Source organism: Megalobrama amblycephala, linkage group LG20 (assembly GCF_018812025.1).
Source record: "Megalobrama amblycephala isolate DHTTF-2021 linkage group LG20, ASM1881202v1, whole genome shotgun sequence".
NCBI classification, from domain to species: domain Eukaryota; kingdom Metazoa; phylum Chordata; class Actinopteri; order Cypriniformes; family Xenocyprididae; genus Megalobrama; species Megalobrama amblycephala.
The window spans coordinates 22,757,440-22,781,834 of NC_063063.1; the positions used below are offsets into that span (position 1 = coordinate 22,757,440).

Below are 24,395 nucleotides of genomic sequence, written 5' to 3' on the forward strand. Positions count from 1 at the left end.
TTTTTACAGAATAAAAATGCATAAATCTCTCATCTCGGGCTGATATGAAGGGGGAAAGCACGGTAATTTGAAAATACTAGTGGTATTCTACTAATACAAAGCTTAATGCTAAATCCTGAAGTAACCCTTTAAGTTTTGTAGTATTCCGTTCACAATGTTGATCTGGTTACCATGAGAACAGTGTCACGCGCTGCTGCTTCAGCCATCATATGGTAGAAAATGTCCAAATAAATAAATGTTTAACAAGCTGACAGAAGTCGATTCAACAACAAAGACAACACTTTCAAAAACACTCAGCTGTGTGATTATTTTATTGAGTGATAGGGAGTGGGTTAAATCAGTGACATTATTAGATTAGATATACGGCGTCTCTCCGGCACCTCCTCAACCTGCTTCCCTTAGTGTGTTTTTACACGTATAAAAGGCAACAATTGTATTACACCGTCCAGTTTTTTCTTTGAACAATGATGTGAGCTCCTGTTGCAATTCTCGATTCAGAATAATGACCGACAATGGCGACATTTTTCACAATCACGACAGAAAATCAAAATACTGCCCTAACTTCACTAGTAGAAAGGCAGCGCGATATAAACAAACCCAGACTACAACTGAACACGGCGTGATGGCAGCTTTACATCCTTTATATCTACCTCCTTGATGGCAGGAAAGTCTTTCAATTCAGTGGAAAAGTCGCTCCTCTTCATAACATAAAGATCACGTCCAACATATGTTGTGATTTTCTGTTTATACTTTTCTAAACCAGCACAGAAAGGACTTTTCTCCGTCTCTTCCATTCTAATTTTCACTGCTTGCCCTCCACTGGTATTTCGCGCGTCACCAGAACCACGTGATTGCAAACAACCTATTAACAGTTGCAAGGCTGACAAACAAGATATGATTTTTTTTGTTGTTGTATGAAACCCATCTTGGTTTTAGAAGGTTTATCAGTATCCTGTTTCTTTTGAGAAGGTGGAGAGCTGTAGAGTGAAGTTTTAAAAATTACGATGAAACATGAGCAACTACTCCTTGATGATTCCCTGTCTTCCCATTGCTTTTCAGACTCAATCACGTCTGACACTTCTCAGGCTTATATACTAAATTTGAGGCAGGCATAATGCAGTACAACATCACACCTACCCAAGCATTTTATTAAAATCTGGACTTTTTAACTCACAAAAAAAAGTTTTTTTTTTTTTTTTTTTCTCTCTCTCTCTCCAGCTACCCCCGTTCTTCGATTTTACAGGTCTCAAATTTGGTTTACTTTAAGGACGTTGTTTGAACCCTGGTTGAGAGGGATTCAAGCTGGGATCATTCTGTTTTCAGTCTCAAGTGCTTAGCACCATTGAGACGTGCCCTACCTCTTGAGAACCTCGCTTTAACCTTTGAAAGTTATTGCCTTTCTGCTTCTTCGTCTTTGCAGTTTTTGTTTCAGCTGGTGGCATTTGTTAAACTGTGAAATCATTGGTCAGGAGGAGAGCTAGTCAGGTGTGTCAAAGATCATATTGCTTATATACTGTACATCATCTGTGGTTTCTCAGTTTGTGTATGTGTAAGAACAACAAAGAACGGCAGTAGACAAAACATGAAAAAGCTGCTAACATGGTTTCCCAGTTATACTATTGCAGCTTTTCACTCTAGTGTTCCTCCCCGCTGTGATACTGGGAAGGTGATATGACAACCGAGATTCATTGTAACCGATTGCAGAGATATGGGCATGTACGTGTTATTCTTTACAGTGCAGATTAATTTTAAGGGTTCACGGTGACAGTAAAGGTGACCAGGCATCAGACTAAGGAAGCCATACTAAAACTCTATAAACGCAAACCCTTTTAATCCGAACTCTATTTCCTTGTGGCTTTCTGAAGGCGACAAATAGTCTTCTCAAAGCCACTGTCCCTGATGGGGTGACTTTTATATGGCCTGCACTCCTCCACATGACTTAGCCAAAATGAAAAATGAAATGAAAAAAAAAAAAAAAAAAAAGGTTTCAAAGCTTTATCCAGAGTGATTGCAATACATAAAGGAAATACATTCAGTGTAATTGGTTTACTGCTAATAATTGTACATTGCAGCCTCCATTGTTCTCAAAAAATAAAGCAGTGGTTATTAAAGATTACATTTAAAGATAATAAAACATTCTTCTTTTGAGACTAACAAGTATTGCAGTCTCTATTTATTATTATTTACTTTTTTCTTTTCTTTTCTTTTTTACAAAGGTTTGTGTCTCTGAACTAACAGAACAGTGTTAATGATGACATATTTTAAAAATATCAAAATATACATAAAATATAGAAAATATTTTTAAACTGCCATATGTTTATTAATAATAATAAATGTAAATAACTGTGTATTGCAGTGTCTTTCATATTATTATTATTATTATTATTAGTAGTAGTAGTAGCAGTAGTAGTATCATTTTTATTAGTAGTAGTATTATCATTATTATTATCATCATTATTATTGTTGTTAGAAATATTCCTGAACAGTATTCTCTGTAATTTTGCACAATTATCAGACTTGTGCTGTGTTCACTGGCTATTCTTTCCAAAGAAACTCTAACTGTAAAAACTAACTAAAAAAAAAAGCTATTTATCACATTTTGGTAAACCCACACTTTGTGGGTGTTTCATTTGATACAATAACTAAAAACATAGAAATGAAAATATAGGCTAGTATTTATAAATATTTAGGCTTACTGTGCCAGGATAACATTTATTTAATTTTTGTTGTTGTTTTTAATTAGTTTTCTTACAACTTTTCAAAATGAAATCATATATGGCTTCCATTCATTTAGCAAATCTCAGGCTTTTTTCCCCACACATTTTTTAGCCTACACTAATTTTGTTCTTCCTACATGGTAGCAACAGCAGAAGTGCACAGCCGTGAATGTATGTAGAAGGAATGTTGCTCTTGAATATGCATTGTGCGTATTGGAGTTTCGAAGATTTTAGTTTCTCCAGTTATGCTTAGGAAACTAGATGAAGGAGGCAAAATGCTTCAGGAAAAATGCTCTGATGTCACTACAAAACACCAGCGCACAAGAGTGGAGAAAAATATCTTAAGTTGTATCCCCACTCGGAGCTGCGGCCCCTCACTGTTACTCTTGGTGATTGCTTGAAAAACTGCTTAGCATGCATGGCAAAGAGCTGGGCCATGGGAGTGTGTTCTCTCTCTCTCTCTCTCTTTCTCTCTCCTCCCCTACTTCTTCCAAGCTGTCTCTGCCGCCAGGAAGGCTTCCCAGAGCCACTAGTGAAGCACTGCACCAATGATGATTAGTCTAATGAGTGATTAATTAGAGAGCAGGCTGCGGGGAAGGGGTAAGGCGTTGACCTCTCTGAGAGGCCCTGAGAGAGAGAGAGAGAGAGAGAGAGAGGGAAAGAGAGAAAGAGGCCAAATCATAACCTGCAGAAGATTCAGTAAGATGTAATATGTGATCCACACATGGGATGGAATGGCCTTAGGGAGAATTTTCCTGGTGGGTTGGCTGTCAAAAAAAACAAGTTTATATAGTTTATATAGTACACTCTAAAAAATGCTGGGTTAAAAACAACCCAAGTTGGGTTGAAAATGGATAAACCCAGCGATTGGGTTGTTTTAACCCAGCGGTTGGTTTACATGTTTGCCCAACCTGCTGGGTAGTTTTATTTAACCCAGCTATTGAATAAAAATTACTGTATTGCTTGAACCCAAAATTTACCCGAAATGAACTTTTATAAATATGTTTAATAAATGAACATTTATTAATAAGTTTAATGAATAATAATTAAACAATACACATTTATTAAATTGCTTGTTAATAAATGTTCACCTTTTGATTATTACTGTTGCCTCTAGTAATTATGTGTCTGAGTATTAATTTCCAACCTATTTTGGGTTCATTTTAAGCCAGCCATATAGTCATTTTTAAACAATGGTTGAGTCAAATAAAACTACCCAGCATGTTGGGCAAACATTTAACCCAACCACTGGGTTTGTCCATTTTCAACCCAACTTGGTTTGTTTTTAAAGGTACAATTTGTAAGATATTCGCAGTAAAATATCCAAAAACCACTAGGCTAGTGTTATATATTTTATCCAGCTGATTACTAACAATATCTCTAATGTTTTCAACTACTTGTAAATCATGAGAAAATTCCCATTCTAAACAGTGACACGGGGCAGTGCAGTCGCCTGTCAATGACGTCAGTTACCCTTTGTTACCGCCTTTACTGACGTAGAAACCACATGACAACAGTGTCGTGGACAAATGCGGAAGTAGTGTCTAGCGTCCAGCAAACCACTAGCTTGCTTCAAGCAGTTCCTTATTTACTTCTTGCACGTTTTATGGTGGATTGTGTTACTTATTTATGGAACATAATTACTGTTTACCATCTGCCGCTGGTTCTGTCGACAAGGACAGCTTCCCGTAAACGTAAGCGTGCGGGCCAACCAAACGACCCAAGAAGAGTTTGGGACAAGAGGAGAGAAAGAGCGAGGATCAATATCGGTGTTGCATTTTCTAGATGGAGAGAGCTTCGCGACAAACTTCACCTAGAAAGAGATGCCGATCTCACTTGTGTGTTTTACTCGGCAGGTGAGTTGTTTTGATTCGTATCTTTACAGAAAACGTATGCCATTGTAACGATCAACACGATTAGTATTATGGGGCATACACGTCTCTAGACCCGCGCGATGACGCGTCTGATCCATAGTCTGATCGCGTCTTTGCATTGACTTTGTATGTAATCTACTCGCGTAAATCGTTGAACTCGCGTTTGCTATGTATGCCCAATTATTGTGTTTGAATGTACACGAGTGTATATATTTGTTGAACAAGTGGTAATCGTTTTCATATCATCTGACTAAACAGTAATCAATTAATTTGATAATTTACTGTCAAACTATATTTGCTGTATTGTATTGCAATATAGCATGACGCAATATGTAATGGTGGCATTTGAAAATTGTCTTTTTCAGACACTTACGAAATCCAGTATTGGATAGATTTTTTAGTTACTGTAGCAGCTACAGTGTAGTTATTATAATTTTACATCATAACCTCACAATAAAAATTGTGCTGTCAATACATATGATACATATGGTAAAGCGGAAGCAGCGCCGGCGATTGTGGCATAATAAAAGTTCCGCTGCTCGTGAGGCGTGTGTTGATCAATCGCTCGAGCGGCCTCGTTCAGCTCCCACAACACTCAGTCCTGCTCTGCTTCATACTACAGTAACGCTAATAATCGCATCCATTAACATGTTTTCTTCCCAAGTCCTATTGCACTGTCTGTTGAGGTGGAGACCACATGTCCCAAGATTCCACACTCAAACTTGCCGTCATCAAGCTACGCCTTTGTTTTGAATAGGCCTCTAGCGACCTCTAGCGGACAAAATTATTACATACTGCACATTTAACCCAGCATTTTTTAGAATGTAAATATGACAAAGATTTAAAGGGATAGTTCACCCAAAATGAAAATTCTGTCGACATTTACTCACCCTCATGTTAAACCTATATGAGTTTCTTTCTTCTGCTGAACACAAAACAAGACATTTTAAAGAACATTTGGGTCTAAGCATTGGACAAAAAACAAACAAACAAATAAACCGGGGACGTTTTTTTTTTTTCTACAACATGCCGAAAAATGCATACTCTTGCTGTATTGCTTGAAAATGACACAAAAACACCATAGAAGTATCATAAGGGTGGTCCTTAAAGGGATAGTTCACCCAAAAATGAAAATTTGATGTTTATCTGCTTATCCCCAGAGCATCCAAGATGTAGGTGTCTTTGTTTCTTCAGTAGAACACAAATGATGATTTTTAACTGCAACCGCTGCCGTCTGTCAGTGGTATAATGCAAGTCAGCGGGAACTTGGACTATAAGAGTAAATAAAACACGACAGACAAATCCAAATTAAACCCTGCGGCTCGTGACGACACATTGATGTCTTAAGACACGAAACGATCGGTTTGTGCAAGAAACCGAACAGTATTTATATAATTTTTTACCTCTAATACACCACTATGTCCAACGGCATTCATCACTCGATTCGTGAAGTCTGATCGCGCTCTGACAACGGCAGTGATGTCTCGCTCTCGTTTCGCGTCTAAGGACATCAATGTGTCGTCACGAGCCGCAGGGTTTAATTTGGATTTGTCTATCGTGTTTTATTTACTCTTATAGTCCAAGTTCCCGCTGACTTGCATTGTACCACTGACAGACGGCAGCGGTTGGAGTTAAAAATCATCATTTGTGTTCTACTGAAGAAACAAAGACACCTACATCTTGGATGCGCTGGGGGTAAGCAGATAAACATCAAAGTTTCATTTTTGGGTGAACTATCCCTTTAAAGGGATAGCCAACCCAACCCAAAAAGAAAATAAAAAATTCTGTCAAAAATTCCATTGTACTTTTTCTCCATACAATGGAAGTCAATGGGAACTTTGGGAATGGGAAGTTTAGCTACCAACATTCTTCAAAATATCTTCTTTTGTGTTCCACATGAAGAAAGAAAGACGTATAGGTTGGAATGACATGAGGGTGAGTAAATGATGAATTTTCAATTTTGAGTGAACTATCCCTCCACTGAAAATCATGAAATCTGCCTTAATACTCCTTAGCACATTCACGATTAGTGATGTTAAATTCATGAAAAATTTTGATTCGGATCTTATCAGTTACAAGTGTTTCATTTAGTTTGTCATTTTATGTTATAATACTGCTGCCTTTGCAGTTTAAAATGCCTACTTTAGACATATCAAAATACTGTGAAAATCAATATGAATTAGACTGTATTATATCCATATGTGATGCATCTAGTGGGAGATTGACTATGTGCAATGGCTTGTGATGGGCTGATGTAGGACTTGGGCTGTTTTTCACTCCCTTTCCATCTCTGTCCACAGAGCTGAGCTGAGGCTTAGCGTTATGCGTGATTAATCTTTATTATGGATGTGTAATCTTTCCGACGCTCTTCTTAAAATCTGCCTGGATCTTGATTTACAGTTATTTAATTAGAGCCCAAACTCTGTGATGAGAACGTAGCATCTTGAAGCACGTCTCTGAGACAGCGACCAAAGGAATCCAGCACGTACACCTTTCAAACAGAAAACTAATGGACGATAACTGTCAGAAACAAAAAACTAACTGTAGGTGAATGAGGCAGAGCGTCAGATTTACTGCTGCGGGCGACTTTCTCATCTCCACTTCAGAACAACCAGTTCTTTAATAGAACTTGGCTTAAGGGTGACTTTCCTTTAAGGGTTTCTATTCTGGAGTACATGAGGGTATCATAGAGAGAGAGAGGAGATATAAAAAGAGCTCTCTGTTTACACAATAGGCGTACTCGATTTGATTCGGCGGTCCCTCTGTAGGCATAATGAGCGTAATACAGTACCTCGTGTTATGTGAGGAGATCAGGCACACTCCGTTACAGACCGCAATCACTTTTGTGCCCACTTACACATCTCATCTCTTGTGTCTTCCCCTCCAGCACAAGACTAACTTTTAAACTACTTTGAACAGAATTATCCGAGTAGCTTGATCAAGCTGATCACGGACGATCAGGTAAATGCTATTTTGTAAGCTTCTTCTCTGACAAGACGTAATTTAAAAAAAAAAAAGGATGAAAAGAGCATGGTTTTTATAAGCCATCCGCTTTGTGTAGGGGGAACAAGCAGAACCGTTTGCTCTGATCGAGGTGGAATGAGTGCATGTGCGGGTTACTTTTCTGGAAGGGAAATTCAGCTGTGCATAAGTTTTCTTGCCTTGAGTTTTGATGATAATAATCACGTTGGCTGCTCCCGACCTGTAATTTCTCAGATCTGAGATGCTGGCAAGTAATTAACAACCTGTTCTGTGCTGTCTTTACTCAGTTCTTTGCCCTGCATGTCTCTCTAATACCACCACTGTTGTGTTTTAATAATGTCTAAGGGTATTTCATCAACTATATGGGCATTGTGGCCTTTATATTCTTTAAGTCTTTTAAAACACTCTTTTCACACTCTCGCCATTTTATGTAATCTCTCTCTCAGTGTCCATCCGTGTCTAATGCATATATCAGAACAGAATTCTTCCTTTTTTGTTGTTTTGTTTCTGAGAAGTTTGGAACATTTCCAGTACAGTGTCATTTCCACCATTTAATGCATCTAATAGCATTTTGTGGTGGAAACGATGTGATGGAAATGACATTTAAAAGTTTTTCTTGTAAAGGCTTATTTCACAGCTAACATGTATCCTAAATACAATAATATAATAAAGTAATATAATATATACAAATGATATTTTTGCTCTTTTTTGCATAATTTGACAATTATAAAAATAGATTTATTTATATTAAAATGTATTTTAGGCAAAATCTTCAGTGTGGTGGAAATGAAACCACATTTTGAGAGAACCATTTAAACAAAATCACACCATAAATATTAAATGCTTTATACATCTAACAAATGCTGGATTTTTTCAACCCAAATTTGGTTCAAATGTGGACAGACCTAACTGTTGGGTAAAAAATGTAATTTAAAGGCCAGGACACACCAACCTGCAACGAAAGCCGATGGTGCTTCGGGGAAAAAATTTGTGCTTGAACACACCGAAAGAAACAACCCATTTTTTAGAGTGTATGGTTATTACACTCATTGTTTGTAATAATACATAATTTATTATGGATTTTCATTACCCAAAGTTGAAAAAACACCTTTTGTTTTATTGTTTATGATTATTAGACTAATTGTTTCATTTCTTAATTTGGACTTAACACAAACAAATGGCCTTATTATCATTACATTTTTGTTCTGCTGCCTATTCGAAAACAGCTCTGATAGGGTGACTGAGAGCTGATTGATGTTTTTATGAACTCCACCTCAGTTATAAATAATGCTAGGTAGCTGGATTTTTTTCCCTTTTCCCCCTGTACACCAAGTTTGATGCCAGAAGTTAGGGGCATCATAGGAGGCATTTTCTGCCAGGAACACAGAGACTCCATCACAATGTGAGCACTTTTCTTTGTGTGCCTGGAGGCTGCCTGTGGAGACTCTGGATCTCCGTGTTCTGCTGTAGTTCACACTGGGTGATTACATTTCAAATTTGGATTCAGATCTCGTCTCTGAAGTTTTATGGACCTTTTACATACGATTTAGTGTGTCTTACTTGGCTCTGGAAATGGCACGGAGAGACTGCAGCAACTCTTTGCTCACATATTAAACAGTTTTGGAGCATAACAAATGTATTCTCATTAATGTTAAAAAAAGAAGCATTTAAAAAAAAAAAAAAAAAAAAAATTGATAAAATTTATTACATTATATGCCAATAAATTTATTGAATTGATCACAATTAATTACATCAATATTTACTGAAAAGGTGTGTTAAAATGTCTTTTTTAATAGGGTGTTATATGTTATTATTTCAATTTGTTGCCAAGGCAACATTTGTAATTTTCAATTAACTTTTGTCTTTATTATATTTCAGCCTAATTTCAATTGTATTTTAGTAACATTCCACACAGTAAAATCACACATTCTGAAGACAAAGAAATTGTTTAATATATACAATATTGATATGTACTTATTTGGATATTTGTTTTAAAAAGTTGTAAAAAATTTAAGGTTGTCCAAAAATATTTAGGGAAATTTGTGATTTAATCATGCAAACAATCATGTAAAAATGAATTTAAAACAATATTTGTTTCAATTGACTGTAGATATTTGTTCAAACTCAAAGTAAATCGATTAGTTGTAACAAGTTGAAGTATTTATTTATTTATTTTTTTTAACTTTGATCCAATGACTTTTTTTTTCAGTCTACTATGAAAGTATACTTAACCCAGATTTTTCACATCAACCTTAACTCGCAAGAAATTTTGATGTGAAGAGTTTTGACAAGAGTGTCGATCCCAACTGTAGGAGTGGCATTCTGGCCACGAGGTTGAAACAATTCCCACCCAATCATACAAACAACACAATGGAATAGCTGTCAAACGGGAAGACAACAGAGGTGATGGGAGTGGACAGGGCTGCGGTTTGCGTTCAGGTGGAGTGTTCCCTCTAATCCGATTTGATGTTCACATTTGCCGCTTGAGAGGAGCAGCTAGCCAGGCTTTGAAAAGAGCGACAGGCCTCCTTCAACAGGTTTCAGAAGGTGTAGGGTTATGGAAGATTGGCCACAGTAGATGGGGGTGGTTGACCCAGCCATATTTCACTATTAGACTGTGACTGGAGTCACGGTTTGACCGCTTGCCCCCCCTCCACCTCATTCCCACTCGCTGCCGCTACACTGTGTTATTTCCATATTGCCTCTGCTAAAAGCTATTTTGTCAACATTAGTCATTGTCAAAGCGTATTTCTCCTGTGCCGCAAGAGCGATTCTCCCGTTTTGATCATCAGATGTTTATTTGTTGTTTGTTTGCACCTGGGGGAATCGTACATTTCAGATTGAGCACAAGCTAAAATTGTGTTGTAAAGCTACGTTTCACAGGGCGCACTTAGCTAAAAGAAACTATTTGCATATGGTTTCTTCCAGTCAGTGGCCCTGTCACTATGCGAGGATCTCATTATAGTTGTGCCCCCTCCAGTGGCTCACAACCCCTCATGATCTCTAAATTTCTCTCTGTCAATCTGTTTTTTCTTCTCCATATACTGTTTGTTGCACAGGGACTAATTAGCAGAGATACAGACCTCTGTGATCTTTCCCCCGCAGTACGGGGTGTCGCCAACTGTGAAATAAAAAATTGCTGCATAAAAATTACACTGATTTTTCCAATTTCCAGATTAACAATAATTGAAATATTTATATTATATATATATATATATATATATATATATATATATATATATATATATATATATATGTATATATATATATATATATATATATATATATATATATATATATATATATATATATATTACAAATAAATTACAAACAATACAACAAATACTATAGAGATACAAATGACACATTTGTTTTTCAGATACAGTAGGTTTCTTTCTTAGTGCATACATTTATTTAACATATTTTGTTGTTTTATTAACTTTAATAACAAATGTAGGCTACGGTCCCTTTAAGACCGAATCCATGGATACTGACAAATATCCTGTTTTCACCCAAATGTTTACGTCCACTTAAGCCATAACCGACTGTACTTACGTGAGATATTCCACACGATGGACATTTTGACAACTTGTGCATTTGACCATTCAGGCGCGAGGAGAACCGATCGCGCGCTGTCTGAGAGAACTGGGATCACGCGCAAGAAAGAGAGAGAGCGCATGCGAGAGAGAGAGAGTGCTTCTGCTTTGTCTCAGTCAGCACGATTCCGCCTATCCCCGCCTTCACTAATCGATAACGAATTGTGATTGAAAGCATGCAGTTCGCAGTGTGTGTGTTGTCATCATTAATTTTTAAGTATTTCCACACCTCTGAGGCTGACATTATTTCTGCTGCTGCCGCCTGTGTCTCTGTGCACGGACAATTCTGTCAGTTATGTCACGTGAGGTATCGGTGCATCCCTAAAATATATATATATTTAAATACTTGTTTACATTCGCTTAAAACATAACAGACTGTATTTACATGAATACTCACCAAGACCGGCACTTTGACTTTATTTTGTGTGTATTTGAATTTTTAAGTGCATAAAGCAGCGAAAAAGAACAAAATTTACTACAGAGAAACGGATTTATATGTGCACACTTTGGGTGCAGGAATGAGTAAAATTATGCTCAATACGCGCAATCCCACAAATTCAAGCCCCATAACACCAACAATATTCATCCGGAGCAAATGAAATGAGTGAGTGAGGAGAGGAGGGGTTTGTGTGTCAACTCGCTGTCGGAGAAATGAGAGAGTGAGAAAGAAAAAAAAAATATTTTCTGCGGAAAATAAGTAATAGAAGTGTTTCAGATATTGCAGTATCGATATTCATAAAAAAATCAATAATTTTGACAACACTACATTGCAGTTAGTTAATTATTTCAGATGACTACAGTTGAAAAATGTATATATCATACATAAAATTCAACCCGCCAAAGTGGCTAGTAGGAGATTAATAATTTTCTGCTCTACATTTAACACTTTTAATACATTTAAATGTTTCATAAATATCTAATCTTCAAATGTAAGTACAAATGAATTTCTTTTACACTGAATTCATATAGTTTTGATCTCCATACAACCTTTTAAGGGCATATTTGTGCTTAATTTGTGCAATTTTACATTAGCAGCCAACATATTGGTGTTAATGGGAGTGACTTTTTCTTCTGTAGGTTATGTTTTACCCAAAAGGCCTTGATCTTGCCGTCTAGATTCATCATTTAGATAATTGAAATTGCAATGTTGCAAAATAAATAAAGTCATCAAGATGGATCATGACTTCTAGGCCTCTGCGGAAATTAAGTTGGTCAAGGTAACCTAATTGCAGACTCATCCAAAAAGAACTTCACCCTCAGGCTGCTGGGTGACAGAATGCATTCAGGATCCAGGTAGAACCTGGAAAAGGACACCCTGGAGCTAAATATGATGAAAGATAAAAACGGAGAATCCAGTTGGATTGGTATGAAGTGTAGAGTATGTGCTAGTTAATGTTGGAGGGAAAATTGTCCTTAATTAGCTTGGAGCTGGGAAAAGGTTAGCGTCATGTATCACTGCACAGGGCAGTGAGACATACTTTTAATTGGAGATAGAAAAGCTCTGACCAGAACACTAGGGCTGTACATTTACCCAGAATTCTGATAATATCATGTAATTGGTGAGAAATCTGTCATGGAAAACTCTTGCTCATATTCTAGAAGGCTTGCACTTTAAAGGAAGATTAATTAAGTTACGGCTTCATTCTCTAATTGTGTATACTGAGATAATGAGTTGAAAGTTGAAGCAATTATTCCCTTCTCGTTCTCTCGCGCTCTCTATTTTTTCTTTTCTTTTCTGCCACCCGATATTTTTTATGTCTGTGAGTAGTTTGAGGTCAGATGGAAATAGAGAAGTTACATCTCACTGACTTTAAAGTAAATTGAATTGTGTTAAATTAATGAACCAATAGCGATTGTGTTACCTTTCCCTCACAATCAAACACTCGATAGAAAAGTGTTGATAGGAAGATCAACCTCGTAACCCTCTTCATTACGGTTTTAGCTTGCCACAAAGCATGGTTCACAGAAATTGAACTGATGCTAAATCATGAGTTGGTTAATTGTACTTTCTGGCAGGGGACTAATAAATATTGATATGAATTATTCAGACCATATGTATATCTTTGATTGCTCATTATGGGCTGTGAATGTACTACGCAATGTTAAATCGAGCTTCTACAAATGACAGAGCAGAGCAGAGACCATACATAGACTTGAAACCTGCTAATGGAAGTCATTATTATGAAATTATGCTTTGAAATAACATAAATCATTATGGATTGTTTCAAATTGGCACCAGCTCAGCCATGAATAACCGTGTTCATGCAGAGCTCAACTGAAAGGGTACAACAGATGGGGGGCGGGGGGATGGGGATGGTCAGAGACTGGGGTAAAGGTCTAGTGTTTGATAGGCTATGATGTATAGTAATGGGAAAAAATGTTTTTTAAGAGATGAACTAGGCATGATTTAATATGAACTAGGCATGATAAATGCAGCCTTGGTGAGCATAGGAGACTTCTGTCAAAAATAGTAACATACATTTTTGCATATTTGATATTTGCATTTATATCACAAAGTTAACTGCACCATGTAAATTGAGCTGAGTTTTATTAATAAGGCATAATATATAACACAACACTGCTATAATAAACTGAATTGCAGCGTCTTAGTGAAGATGCAGGTTTTTATGATGAATTATTGTGCAAAAAGGTTGTGCAACTGTTTAGTGAATTCTTCTCTTGTGTGTCTTGAGGTGTGTGTACAGGTATGTGTTAGTCAGGATTAATATTTGATCAAAATATTATATTATATTTCTGTGTCACTAAGTGTCCAGGAAGAGAGTCATGAGTCTGAATATTACATTATTGGGTTTTGTAGTTGTGTTTTAAGAGGATGAACACACATAGTTTGTCGATTTGTATATTGCAAAGTCATATCACTGGACAAATCATGCATCATAATTTCCTATGTAGATAAATTGTTCTGCAAGCAGAAAAGTCCCGATTTAAATTTTAACATGACTACTAGTAGCCTACCGGTAAGTTGCTCCCCACTGCTGTTCATTTGGAGTTGGAGTTCTGGCTCCAGCTTGTTATCCTGCTTTTGCACTGTTCAATTGCAGTACAGATCCAAGCATTGAATACCAATGGGCGTAATTCTTTTTACCTGAGTTTCAACTGCCAATGCAATTGGATGAGGTTGATTCCAACAATCACATGGCTGTTTGCACTCAGCAGGATGACAGTGGGCAAGCTTGATGAAATTAAAAAAGTCAATGTAGGCGCTACCATGTTGAATTTGTGGAGCTGAGCTGAAAATGGGCCAAGCGCAGGAAAAGAAAGAGGAGGGGGGGAAAGCAGAGCATGAACTAAATCAAGCCCCTTAATTGGCTTGTTAAGACATGAAAGAGTCGACTGAGTGGGGTGGCCTTGAAGGAAAAGTATAAAAGGGTTGGAACAAGAGAGCAACAGACGGGAAGGAGGATAATGCAAGAGAGCGGAGGGAAAGAATAAAAAGCTGAAGTTAAGTTGACCGACAACTTTGTTTAATTTGGCCGTTTTTACGGAGTGATTGGGAAGCCAGAACTGTTTGCAGGGGAATGAGATTGTGGCATGCACCGGGGCAGTCTGATGAAGCCATTACGGGCCTCCTACTCTCGCACTCAATCATTGTGACACATCAATAGGTGCGTTAGATGGTCATTCCTCAAAAGGCAACCGACCCACCTCGCCTACAGTACTAATCGTTCCAATCATTCAGTGAGAAGCCAGGAACCTCCAGCCTCTGTAGCAGTGACCCCTTTTCCAATGTTGCCTAAATCCAGCCACCTTTTTTAGCAAAGCTAGTGTAATTCTTAATGCTTCAACCGGTTGGGAATAAAATCCGCAACATGGAATGGATTCCTGACACTGCCTGGAAGATTTACCTCAAAACTGTAGCTGTTTGATGGGTTGATGTGATGGAGAGCATCGGATGAAGCAATCTCAGATGTTTACTAAGCAGAGTGAGACTTTTATACCTTCTCATTTGGTTTTAGGTTTTCACCATTTTCCTGGGTTCATTCAGATTAATAGGCTCTTCCAGTCCAGAAATAAAAGATTTAAAAAGTGAGAAGCATTTCTACTGAATTGAAGGCAATACTCTTTGCTGTGTTTAGACTGTGCTGTTGTCAGTAGAGTTTCACAATGTGCTTCCTTTCAGCAGCACAGCAATCAGATTACACTGTGGTTCCCCTGCTAATATTCCCGCTTTGGCTCTTTCATTTTTCTGTCTCTGGCAAGGCGTATGGTCTGGCAAATAACAATTCCATGTGTACTTTGGGTTTTTATAAAACACCTGGTAAATGATGGATTAATTTTCCTTGTGTTTAGGGATACACAATATATTGGCCCTATATCATAAAATAGCATATTATATATATATATATATATATATATATATATATATATATATATATATATATATATATATATATTTTATTTATTTATTTATTTATTTATTTTTAATGTATCAGTCAATATTGGTTCTCAAAATCAATATACATTTTTCATATTGTACATTATAATATTGTGATGATTAAATTCGCGTGAGAAAATTTTAAACCATAGATTTTTTTTGTTTGTTTATTTTTTTGTTTTTTGGTATATTAGCCTTTTTGGTGATATTTGTTTTATTAGCTGTATATTATTAGCCAATATTGAATATTTAATTGTACTTGCTCATTTCCATTATTTTTACATTTAGATGACTTTTCCTGTCACCCAACACTCACTTAAAGTTAATCTTTAAAAAAAAAAATAATAATAATTTAATAAAACTGTTAGATGTAATCTTTAGCAAATATCAAAATGAATATCCATTTTTCATACTGTACATTATAATGCTGTGATGCCTAAATTCACTTTTAATATTTAAAGCTACTGATTTTAGTTTTTATTTAGACAGAAATATATATATATCAGCAAGTTGTTGGTTATTGGCTGATTTTAGAGGATTTTTTTTTTTTTTTTTTTGATCATGATCAGCCAGTATTGGGTATTTAATTGTGCATGCTCATTTCCATTCCCTTGTCATCTTACATTCACTTGAAGGTAATCTTTATAAACGCCAATAATCTAATAACACTGTTAGGTGTAATAATAAGTAAACCTCCAATTGAATATCCATTTTTCATATATGTCATTATAATGTTGTGATGCCTAAATTAACTTGTTGCATTTAAAACAACTGAATTTAGTTTTCGGTCATAGAATGTTAATATCGGTTGAGAATAATTATCAGCTTGTTGGTATTGGCAGGAGATATCAGTGCTTGTGTTAAGAATCAGCAGAGTTCAAAGTTCACAGTTGAATCTGTGTGTGAATGCCCGAGCCGCTCAGAGGTGACATAACATAATTTCTCAGTCAGGCTCTATAGCTGGCGAGGGTACGTCAGTGTGCCCAACTTCAGCACTCCACATAACCGGATTCTTTAGCTACACCTCAGCAGGGGGGTGGGGGGAAAGGATGAGAATCCTGGGAAGCGACGTGCTCGGTACAGTTGCTTTTGTAGGGCTGCCTCCAGCCACCCACTGCAGTAATCAAACTAAGCCAACCTGACCCACTTTGCTGCCACTATCCCAGGCTCGATTCCTCTCTCTCTCATCCATGTTTCCTTTGCTACCTACCCTTTTTTTTCATGACTCCCTGCCAGGCTGCCCACTCTCCACCTTGTCCACTGTTCTGTATCCACACACAAACGCTCCTTGGTATAAATGCCGAAATCTCCGGCTCTACACATCGCCGCTGCTCCATAGGCAAGCCGAGTAGGAGGTGCTAACAGAAAGAGAATGCAACATCAACCCTGCACGCCTGACAGGTCTCTCTCCCACAGAGGAAGGATGAATTAGATGGAGGGTGCTACAATAGCCAAGCTGATTCGCACATGGCCCTCTGGGTTTTACTCCCACTGGCCTCTGCTTTCCTGCCTCTGAGCCCCATGCTGCTGTACTCCCACTGCAGCCACCGGGGTGAGGATCATTACCTCTGACAAGAGCTTCTCCATGAGTAATCACCAGTGTGGGAAACCCAACAAACACCCATTTCAATTCTGCCTGTGCTCAGTTGAGAATCCTCTGCATCGTATGCATGGCATCTCTGTTTCCTGCCTGTACTGTTAAAGGAAATGCTCACCTGAAAATGAAAATTCTGTCTCATCATTCTGTCTCTCATTCTACGTACTCATCTTCATGCTGTATTCTGTTATGTGGAACGCACGGATACTGTTCTCCATACAATGACTTTTCATACTGAAGGGATGTGCAAAACTGTATTTTCAAAATTATATAGTTTGTGGGTTGCCTGAATGAGTTCTTAAGGGGACAGTTCGCCCAAATATGAAAATTTTGTCACATTGTTCCAAACCTGTAGGCCATTTTGGTTTTGTTTTGTACCCCATTGATCTTCAAGGCCAAAAGCAGTCAAAACATTATTCTTATATTCTTTTGTGTTTCCACAGAAGAAAGTCATACAGGTTTGGAATGAGAGATGAATGAGGTGAGTAAATGATGACATAATTTTCATTTTTGGGTGAACTATCCCATTAAAGAAGTCTTTAAAGGGGTGGTTCAGTGTTTTTTTTTCTAAGCTTGATTGTGTTTTTGGGGCACAGTTTAACATGTCTTAATGCTTCGTTTTTTTAAAAAAGCCGTATTTTTCATTAATTTTACCTATATTCTACACCTCTGTTTCCATTGTCATATGAACGAAATACGCAATGTGCTCAGATTGGTTAGCAGGTTGGTAGCGGGTCCAGTGTATCGTGATTCGCTGAAGCGTCCGGAAACGTCACACCCCTTACCATTCCTAGTTACGCGCTTAGGTGAAAATGTAAATAATATCGTCTATATCACTGTATCAAATTGAGCCCGAATCAGACCCAGATGAAGAGGGTCAATCGCAATCACGGCTTTTAAAGGACGTTTATGAATGGTATTTCCTTTAGTATTTGTGTCAAAGTGTTTAGATATTCTGTCACTGCTGTTTGTTAGCTTTCAATATACGGTTTTATCCTGTTTAAAGCTTTACTGTAGCTGAATACATGACTGAGTAGTCACATTTTTGTAAAGGTAGCGTTTAATTTATAGCATGAACAACTGTTTGTCTATGAACATAGAAGTTAGCTAACTGGCTAGCGAAGCAAAAACGAATTGCTCTTTGTATATGTCCTTGATGCATCCAAAAATAGCAACAGAACTATACGTTTAAAAGACATGTACAAACAATAAAACGTACTTACAGTTTGAAGCCAATAAACAGCAGCTTCTGCTTTTAAAGTGGGAACTGTTTCTTTCAGTAATAGCCTTTGTGCAAATCCAGCATTGAACTTGTGTAGATTCTGGAAGCTGTTTTTAGCATCTAGTGTAGAAAATACCACAGATTATATTGGGTTCTATTATCTTTTGACGCGTCACGTCACGCTGCTAGTGTCCGGTGTATACAACTCTTCCGCTTCCATTGTGCTGCACCACATGGCCTCGCCCACTTTGTTGCGTGTTCCAGGGGGCGTGTTTTGCAGGGTTTATGATGTCACCAACCTGGGAAGAAGCTCGTTGTAGTCCAAACGTTTTTGTAGGCATTTAAACTGCCATTACTTTAAAAGACAATATCTCCGTTTGCATTGAACTTTCAGCGCTGTAACTTTGCAGATACTGTTTATGCTCAAGCAGCAACATTACACACTAACTAAAGTTAAAAAAGTGAAATCGCATTAAAGGTCCCGTTTTTCGTGTTTTTTTGAAGCTTTGATGTGTTTATAGTGTGCAATATAACATGTGTTCATGTTTCGCGTGTAAAAAAACACAGTATTTTTCACATAATTTACTTATCTGTATACCGCTGTTTCCACTGTCATAAAAACGGGCTGATGACTTCCTTGTTCTATGAAGTCCCTCCTTCAGAAATACGTAACGAGTTCTGATTGTGCCAGCGGTTCCTGTGTTGTGATTCGACAGCAGTTTAGCGCATCTTGCCCGGAAAGGTCACGCCTCTTACCATAACGTGGAGATGCACGCGCTCAGTGTTATTGTAAACATGTCTTTAATTTTACCCTATCAATTTGAGCCGGAATCAGACCCGGTGATTGGACTGCGGGATGAAAATAACAGCGTTTCGACGACATGGCGACAAACACACTCTACAAACGCAACTCTTGTGTATTCCTGTGGGCGGAGGTTAGTCAAAAAACTGTTTTAGTGACGTCATTAAAGAAGGAAGTAGAGGGATGTAGTCCAAACTGGCCGTTCGATGTAGGCGACTTCTGTTAAATAAAATATCTCGCTTGGCATTGAACTTTGAGCTTTAAAATTTTACAGATTTTATTTATACTCTAACAACAACATTACACACTAACTAAAGTTTGAAACATGGGATCACGAAGAACGGGACCTTTAAACCACCCCTTTAATAATTAAGTTGATTTTAATAGGATTAATTTCTTGGGTGCCATTTATATCGAACCTGTTGCTGACTTCAAGACTCAAGTCAGCTGGACCAGTGCAGGGGTCTGAAGATATGTTTCTAATAGTAGAAGTTTTTGTACAGATCTTTTTCAACAACAGTTCATAGTGACCGTCATGTGCCAACCATCATATGATAACACCATTGAAGTCCCATAAAAGTAGTTCATATGACTTGTATGACTAATCCAAGTCTTATGAAACCCATATAATAGTTTTGTGAGGAACAGATTGAAATTTCACATTATTTCCCTCCACGATCCCTCCATTCCACGTTTAAACTGACTTGACACATTTTCATTACGTGTTAGAACCAATGGTGTTTGACAGCAATGATGAGTCATTTGTGATTCTGAACTAAGTCTTGGATGAGATTTCAGAGCCGTTTCAAAGAGTGTCATAATGCTTGAACACCTTTCGTTTGACCTAATGATATAATACACAGCTGTGAGGAGTATTGAGGCCCACGCCAGCTATTCTGCTATGACAATTTGACATGACCCCTCATTAATGCATTAGTGATAATGCTCACAGTCAGCCTCTCAGACTGGCTTTCTCTTCCGCTCTGCTTAGAAGCAGCTCAGTGATAATATTGGAATATCAAAACCTTTGCTCTAACATAAAATTATGCTATTACCCATAGGAAAACAGCGAGAACCAAGGCAGTGGAAAAAACAAAACAAAACAAAAAAAAATCCACTACGGTTAAAGTGATTTTCTCCGAGATTCAATAAGTTGTAAATCAGTGAGCACCCTTCCTGCGATTACAGCATTATTTACTCGGAGAGGCCAAGTCTCCTTTGCTGTCCTGTGCCTCTTAAACAATGAAACAGGAGAACCGCCTGGACTTTATGAACATAAAACAAGTTAGCCGACACAGTCGTTTCGCATTCCCACTATTGCAGCTGTCAGGGAAAGCAAATCAAAACTGTGAATGGCTTTTTGTTGTTGTATTTTTTTCTCTCTCTCTCTCTCTCTCTCTCTCTCTCTCTCTCTCACTCACTCACTCAGTATGACTTCAAGCACAGGGTTCATTTGTTCTTTCTCTCTGTCGCTGCTGCCAACTGCTCTTTTCTAAATAATGCACTTTCCACTATAATGGCCACAGTAATACCCAGCCACAGAAATATTATCCTCTGTAATTTTTTTCCTCATTTTTCAATGAAACAGCATTTTTTTTTCTCCTTCGCAATCTCAGGCAACGCATTTAGCTTAATGAGTAGGGCTGATAAAAATATCGGCTCTCACAAAATCGCCAATGCAACATGTTAAAAAATCGTTCTAATTACTATGTGACCTGACATGAAATATTTCTAGACCAGATGAGATCAAAACAACTCCCTGCTGAGCTTCTCGGTCGGCTTAAGCTGTTCTGTTTCTTTCATCCATTTTCAACTTCTTTTCTTTGTGTTCTTCTCTTTTCTCTCCATATTTATTTATTTACAAATGCTCATGTGGCCATGTGAAATCATGCCAGTACTCTTAGGGGTATAAATTCTTGCTTGTAAAAAAAATAGTTCACCCAAAAATGATTTATTTTTTTGTCATCATTATTTACTTACCTCTCACCCTTGAATAAGAAATGTGTGTATACTTATATAACTTTTTATTAACTCTATGAATTGTCATTGTATGTAAAAAGCAGCATAAAAAAAAAAACCTCTTCTCTACGGAAAAATATCAGCATAGAGGTTTGGAACATCATGAGGGTGAGTAAATGATGACAGAAAATTTCATTATTGGCAGCAGCATTCCTTTAAGCTGACAACTGCATGCCGTAGGACAGAATTAGCACAGGTCCACAAAACCGACACCTTTGGATGCAGGAAGTAACTTTAAACCACCTGCTCTGTAAATAGGCCTGCAGATTTACAAGTCTAAATACCCAACAAGGTCTTTCTTCATAGTTGCATCATTAAATTCATGAACCTCCTTAAAAAATATTTGAGGCATTTCTGTCAAATGCCAAATTAAAGAATTATTACTGAGACAGATACTTCCAGTAGGCAGTGGGAAGCTGTAGCCTTGTGCCAGAAACAGAATTCAGTCCTTTAGATGCTGCTTGTTTGAATCCCCCACGCTCTGGAGGAAGGCCAAGCAGAAGGATCTGCCTGGCATGAGCGAGGTGCTATTAATCGCCTGTTCAATATGAACTCACGATCCCATGCTGAGATGTTTGAATAAGGGAGACCTTGTCATAGATTAGCATACTAACTGACATATGCGCCATATCAGGGATGTAAACATCAGCGCTATACTGTTACAGTTCATCATGATCTAATGCAGTTTAGCGAAGTTTGTGAAACGTTCCCTCTCTGATGTAAGATCTTTTATCTTCTTCTAGTCGTACTAGGAATGTGCTTTGAAATCGTTTTGTAAATATTGTCACGTGAATCCGACAGAGTAACGAAACGCCACTAAACGGCCATCTGTATGCAGGCGTTCTTTGCCAAATTTGATAATTTCACCAAGACTGGATAGATTAGTGAGACTTAGCTATGTGGGTGGACTTCAAATGGCATTGATGAAAACAATGGCTCATGTTTTCAGGCTTTTTAAGTTGGGCTCCATGTTTCTACATGCCACCTGACATGTCCTTCACCGCTCTCCCATCTGCGTCGTCACTCACATGCACGCGTCCTCGCTTCTTCATCCCCCTGCTTCTGCCACCAAATAAAAAGCTCGTCCCAGAGGTTGTCAGAGCATGAGAACTTATAGCCACCCACGTTCAGCTCGGTCCACAACCTGCACTCTCATTCCTGCTGTTTCACATGCTTTATCACTTTTTCATCCTCCTCCCCAGCTTTCGCCCTCAGACAGTAAATCAGGTGATATGAGATTGTTGTCATCCTGGAATTACCAGACAACAGTCCAGCGCTGTACTGTCCATGTGATATGAGACATGCAAAGATGGGAAAGGTTATGCGATTAAATCCCAGTTTTTTTGTGTGCCCATCGCCAGCACAAATAAACAATAAACCATTTTTCTTTTTTTACTGTAAAAATAAATCACTTTAAGATTTCAATGACCTATAGAAAAGTCTATATATAAGATACATGATTTTATATTTGATTTTATGGCTTTGTTTTATATTACCGGCCAGTAATATTTAAGAAATTAATACTTTTATTCAGCAAGGACACATAAAACTGATCAAAAGTGACAGTAAAGACATTTATAATGTTACCAAAGAATAATATTTTTAAATGTATGCTGTTCTTTTGAACTTTCTATCAATCAAATAATCCTAAAAAAAATGTATTACTGTTTCCACAGCACTGTTTTCAACATTGAGTGTGGACAATTTAATTTAAATTATAATAACATTTCAAAATATTACTGTTGTTAATGCATTTTTTTTTTTTTTTTTTTACTTGATTTTAACATGGTTTAAAGCTTGACCAACAGGGGACCTGAAAAATGTCCCCTCTTGGCTCGGTGATCCCCTGTTGGTGAATATGTAACGACACCATGGTCCCCTGTTAAATAGGTAGACACGTACACACACACACACACACACACACACACACACACACACACACACACACACACAAACGTTTCAGAAGGATGTTAACACTGAGGAAGGTCCTGCTTGACCAAAACTTTTTAATTGCACTGAGCACTTTATTTTTATAATAATAAATAATAAAAGAGGATTGCTAGTATCTCAGCATATAATAATTGTTGTATTTTTTTAGATACATAGAAAATGAATTGCAAGTATTGCGTATTTTTTACTCTTTTGGAGAAATATATTTGAACATTCTGACATATTTTCATTGCAGTGTCTGAAGGAATTTTGTTTTGTATGTGAACGTATCTTTGAAAGCAACACATTCCTGGTTTGTTGTTGTTAAGCCCTACTCACTACTGAGCAGTGGTTGTATATGAGACAAAAAATGGTTGGAAAACATAAATATTGAAAAAAGTTACATATAGCCATTTAAAAATGTGCAAATGAAGGAGATGGAAGCAAAAATCCAATTGAACTGCGAGTCGTGACTCTCCCCAGTTTGGAAGATGAATGAGCTGTGTTATTGTTGCATTATTTGGACAGGGTGATGAAGGAGGCTGTGACCTGCAGAGGGGAAAGTAAAATATAAGTGACTGATTCCTGCTTCGAGAGAGAAAAAGAGCAAGAGACAGAGAGAGAGCGCCTGTTTGCTGGTGAGTTACATTTGAGCGCTGTACCCTGCATTGCATCCGTTCTGTCTTATGTCTGAGACATAATCCCGTTTTCAGCACAAAATCATTTAGCTCTTTGGCACCACGTATGTCATTAACCTGCCTGGGGTCGGGCTGCCTCTCCATTCTAATTCACTCTTCTGTTCCATCACCTAAGCTTCAGCGCCACTGTTATATATCAGCCAGACAGAGCCCAATCATCTAGCCGCCTGCTGTCTCTCTGATTATTGTTGACCAGCAAAACACTTGACCTGCAAACGGCAGCACTATGAGAGTAATCTACCTTGACATCTTTGTATCTAATGGCGTAGCAGGATCGATGGCCCGCGCGCACACCCTGTGGGCACGGGAGGCTGATTCCACCTCTAAAGCGCGTGGCCAGCGCTGGCTGTCTGAGCCACTCCGACACACAGGCACATAACTCATTTAATTAGTCATAGTCAGGGACTCCTCTGGACTCTAGGGATTCAGAGTGTCCACTGCTCAGGTGCTGGCAGGAGAGGATACAGAACAAAATGTTTGCAGGCAGTTTGACACCTGGCACTGGAAAAACATTGACAGCTCTCAATGTCCGGCAAATAAAAAAATAAAAAAATAATGGGTTA

At 37.8% G+C, this 24,395-nt stretch overlaps 1 protein-coding gene across 2 annotated transcripts in view; it reads left to right on the forward strand.

Annotated features, from left to right (window-relative positions):
- rbfox3a (RNA binding fox-1 homolog 3a) overlaps nucleotides 1-24,395 on the forward strand; it is a 431,990-nt gene that overhangs the window by 94,279 nt on the left and 313,316 nt on the right. Inside the window, exon 3 of one of the 2 annotated variants that reach the window (XM_048170905.1) lies at nucleotides 23,663-23,772. The exons of the other annotated variant lie outside the window; for it this stretch is intronic. The gene's annotated coding sequence lies outside the window, so the exon portion shown is untranslated. The remainder of the gene's footprint in view (nucleotides 1-23,662; nucleotides 23,773-24,395) is intronic. 2 annotated transcript variants of the gene reach the window in all.